Below are 4,990 nucleotides of genomic sequence, written 5' to 3' on the forward strand. Positions count from 1 at the left end.
CTTCTCAAACTTGCTAAATTCTGTTACTCTGGACTATTGAGAGTAGAAGATTATAGATTTAGGGGTAGGAGTTAGGTCAAAGTAGAAATAAGCCAGGTTGGAGATTTTAGGATGAGAGGCAGACATTAGTTTTGGTCAATAACGTTGTGGAATTTGGAACCAGGTGAAATAAATCATTAAGATTCAGGAGTCAATGTAGTCCACCAAGCTTTGAACAAAGGAAGTGTATAGTAAGTACTTCCTACATATCAGGCACAACTTATTTTGGCTGACTTAATTCTATAAATTTTCTTAAAAGGTAGAACTAGCCATCTTTATTTTATACTGGGGAAATATAGAGAGAAATTAAGTAATCTAGGAAGGCTTGGACTTGAACCCATGTCAGTCTAACTCTAAAGACTACACTCTTAACTACTGAAGTATACTTCTACTTATTTGGATGTTTCTCAAGCAGCAGCTCTGAATTTCAGGTGAATCTATCAGATTAATTCTGTTGGTTTATCTTTCCCACATGGACACCATCACTATTTTGAATGCTGCTTTCAAACTCAGATTTTCCCAGTAATTTACAGGAACTACATTGATTTTTTAAAGCATTTTTCAGAATTTTTTGTGTATAAGTGCATTTTTTCAAACTCTGGATTCAAACCAGTAATGGGTCATGGAATCAATCTAGTGGTTGTGATTAGCATATTTTTTCTTCTTTTATCTTTTCTTCATTCAGACCCACAGCATCAACACTCATTAGGTGAGCTGTTGCTGGCAAAAAATATTGTCATCCTAATAGTGTATTTTAAATGTAATAATGCAGAATAGGAATATAGGGATAAATAGAAAATATCAGAGTTTATTAAATATAATGACAAATATTCTGCGAGACATTATTTCCAGATATACATAGACAGATACACACACACACCCCCCATGATGTATGGATTGCAATGTAAAATATATTCTTTACATTGAAAGGTTTAAAAGCCACTGGTCTATAGAATATCTTGGCTTCAGATTAAGTGCTATTTTATTTCCTGATTTTTATTTCAAGTAAGTCTTGTCTCCCTAATAAATATAAACCTAATTGCAAGCGTAAAGGTAAAATGGCATACATCTCTAAGTTTATTCTTGCACCTAACCTGACGCTTGGCACATAACAAGTTCTCAACAAATATTATAATAATTGTAAATGTAGGTGAAGAGGCTAGGATAGCACTGGGGAGCAGTGGGCAGCTGGCCAAATCTGTAGGTAAGCTCTCATAGCTCTGGCCTCCAAAACTGCTAGACCAAGGCAGGACTGAGAGACACCAAACAACAAGATGCAAGGTGTCAGATAGGAGCACTGATTATTTTATATGGCTTGTTTTTTTTCCTCATGTTCAATGTGGAAAATACGCACTACAAAGAAAAGAAGAAAGGGGAAAAATATACCCATAATCCTAAAACTGAAAGATAACCACGATTATTTATAACATTTACAGCCCATTAACATTTGCTACATCTTTCTCCTGTCTTTCCTGTAGTATTACTCTGATAGTACCCTATGCATGTGCCTTACCATATAATAAATTCTCTTCATAATTATAGTTCCATTGGTTATATAATAGCTAATTCTAGCTCTGTTTCACAGCTTATTCAAGCATTCTCTTACTGTCAAACATGTTAGATTGTTTCCAATTTGTAACATTATAAATAATGACTTAACAGCTTTATGTAAAACTTTTCCTGACTTTTTCATTTTTAAATTGATAAAAAACGGACTTTTAAAGGCTCTAGATATATATTATGAGGTCTTGGATCACTCATTGTGATCAAATTTTAAATGGCAAGGCACTGTGTCCTAGGACACCCTACTTAAAGGGCCATTGTATTTTTCATATGGATTGATTTTTGGTGATTTTAATTACCCATATGCATTTCCTCTTTTGTTACCTGAAAGTATCTATTGAGTTTAATCTAAAAAAGTCTCAATTGGCCTGCAGAGCAATTACCATTTTCCTTATGAATGTTTGCAAAGCCAGAATTTTAACTGTAAATGAGGTTTGTGCATCTATGTTTGGATTGTATATGATGTCTCAGATTTAGGGTACTGATGTGGATAAAAGACTTATCCTTTGTTCAAACGATAATAATATACTGTCTTTATTTTTTGGTTGTATGTAGTGAAGCATGTTGCTTTTCTGTATTTATCAACACTGCCCACAATGTGAGTGGGTTGAATGGAGGATTAATAAAGAAACCTTGAAGGCAACCTATTTTTATGTGTTTCCTAGTTTATTAGAATAGAATCCTATTTTCATTCTATTCCTCTAACAGTTTATTTTTTCTCCTCAAACAGACAAATCTTTGTTGTCTAGGAACAAAATTTAAATAATGCTCCAGTTATGATAAATCTTCTGATATAGGAGGAGATATTTCTGGTGATAAATTAGACATTTTCTGTAGCCTAGCATTTGATCACAACTATCAAATATGCCAGCATACATTGATTTGCCATGATGGTAATTAAGAACCACATATTTCACCAAGTTATATTAAGTTTACTCAATTCTTCTTTTTTTTTTTTTTCTCCTGGTTCCATTGAAAATCAGATTAAAAGAATGCCATGAGAGAATGTGCAAGTTAACCTATTCTACCTCTCTCCCTTTTCTGCATCTCAGGATACTTTTCAGAACCCCTTGCTATCTCAGGGACTCAGCCAAAGGCATCACAGTAGGTTCAGTCAAAGGCAGTGCCATGGACTGAATATCTGTGTCCCCTTAAACTCATATGTTGAAGCTCTGACCCTAAATGTAACTGTATTTGGAGATGGGAGCTCCTAGGAAGTAATTAAGGTTAAATGTACAGAACTACGTGCTCGCAAACGAGAGGTTCCCGATAAGTCCTACTCTTGCAAACAAAACAGGGAGTTGGGGGCTTGTTTATGTGTAAACATCTTGAAAATCCAGAAAGTCAGGGAAAGGTCAGAAAAACAACAATGTGTCTTGTGACTTGGCAACATTCCACAAACAACTGTATAAAATAAAGCAGAGTGTGCCATTTGAGGCGGCCGCCATGTTTGTCTTGTCTTGTGTTGTCTTGTGTGTTCATTCCTTTGTTTAGGAAACACACGGACCCCAACAGTTAAATGAGGTAATAAGGGTGGGACCCTGATCCAATAGGATTAATATCCTTGTAAGAGACACCAGAGAGTGCGTGTGTGCACTTTCTGTCTTTCTGTCTCTCTCTCCCTGTCTCCCTTTATCTCTTTGTGTGTCTTTCTATCTCTCTGTCTCTCTCTCTCCCATGCATGTACCAAGGAAAGGCCATGTGAGGACATATGGAGAAGGTGGCTGTCTACAAGCCAGGAAGAGAGCCCTCACCAAAAACTGAATTGGCCAGAAACTTGATCTTGGACTCTAACCCCTAGAACTGTAAGAAAATATTTCTGTGCTTTTTAAGTTACCCAGTCTATCGTATTTTGTTATGGAAGCCCAAGCCAAATACTGGAAGGCGGTGGCCAACAGTTTGAGGACAGGAGGAGGGGGAGGTCTGCTTACTTCTCACCATTTCCTTCTGCATCCTGTGTTGTCTCTGCAAGTGCTTCTCTTTCATAACTCCAGTCCCTAAAAGAAGCCATGCACCCTGAGATCCCACTTCTGACCAAGATGTTTCCACCATGGCTCTGGCTCCCATACAGTGGAAAGCGCTCCCTTCCATTGTCCCCCTGCCCTAGAGACGGTAATGGCTTCTTGCTGTTGGCAATCTGTATTTGCACTACTCACCTCTGTTTGTTTCTCAACAATTGCATTATCTATTGTCTTAGTCTGTTTTGTGTTGCTATAACAAAAATACCTGAGACTGGGTAATTTATAAAGAAGATAAATTTATTTTCTCACAGTTCTGGAGGCTGGAAGTCCAAGATCAAGGTGGCAGCTGATTCAGTTGTCTTGTAAGGGCTGCTCTATGGTTTCAAATGGTGCCTTGTTGCTACATCCTCCAGAGGGGAGAAACACTGTGTCCCCACATGACAGAAGGTAGAAGGGTAAGTGGGATAAATGTTACTTGCATCCTCTTTTTTATGGGGTCAGAATTCCATTCACGAAGGGAGAAGCCCTTATGACCTAATCACCTCTTAAAGGCCATACTTCTTAATAACATCACATTGACCGAGTTTCAGTGCCAGAATTTTGGAGGCGACATATTCAAACCATATAACCTGGAAAAAAGTTTTCTATAGTAAATCTGTCTGGTTGAAAAAATCAGAGTATGGTTTCAGCTTTCTTGGATAGACTTGACTGCTACAGAGGCATTTTAACAAGGCTTAATCTTTCAGGGTTTAGAATGAATTTTTCAGGTAATAATTGTTGGAGAGTTCGTGTAACCACTCTGACTTGTCAAATTAGTAATGTGAAACCTATTTTACCATCCTTTTCTACTAAAGTCTTCCTCTTTTATTCTCATAACTCATAATGCATTTAAACAGCAAAAGTGCACATTAAAAGTTTCTTCCAGCATATTGTATGTTGCTGCATTCACTTTTTATTTTCACTCATGTTTCTTTTTTCCTCCCTATCTTACTCAACCGCTTAGGTTTTGTTATAAATATTTTTCAGTTTGAATGAAAAAAAATGATTGAAGCAAAATGATCCATGATCAAATTTAACACTAGGAGACTCAGAGAAATCATGAACTCAGACACTGATTTTGTCACTGATTGCTTCAGTAAAATCTTTAATGGTTCTTTAGATGATGTATTGGATGATGAGTTCTGATTCCCACAGATAATTGAGTTCTATACCCCTAGGTTTGATTTTTTTTTTTTTTTTTGGTTCACACTTTGAATTGTGCCCAGAAAATTCTCTGGATAGAATTTGATTGCAGATGTCTATTATATTCCAATGAACACATATCAGTTCAGTCTTCCAAAGCATTTTATAATGGAGTGAAGCTGACCTTGTAATACAGTAGCACACTTATCAGGCCATTAAAATGTCCCTCTTATGTAATAGTAGCC

The 4,990-nt window shown here is 36.6% G+C and overlaps 1 non-coding gene across 1 annotated transcript; it reads right to left on the reverse strand.

Annotated features, from left to right (window-relative positions):
• Nucleotides 1-716: 716 nt before the first annotated feature.
• On the reverse strand, nt 717-787 carry LOC114671607 (small nucleolar RNA SNORD56). Its single transcript, XR_003721641.1, has one exon. It is a non-coding gene; the product is annotated as a small nucleolar RNA SNORD56 (small nucleolar RNA).
• Nucleotides 788-4,990: the final 4,203 nt, after the last annotated feature.

The sequence above is a fragment of the Macaca mulatta genome, chromosome 12 (assembly GCF_049350105.2).
Source record: "Macaca mulatta isolate MMU2019108-1 chromosome 12, T2T-MMU8v2.0, whole genome shotgun sequence".
In the NCBI taxonomy this organism is placed as follows: domain Eukaryota; kingdom Metazoa; phylum Chordata; class Mammalia; order Primates; family Cercopithecidae; genus Macaca; species Macaca mulatta.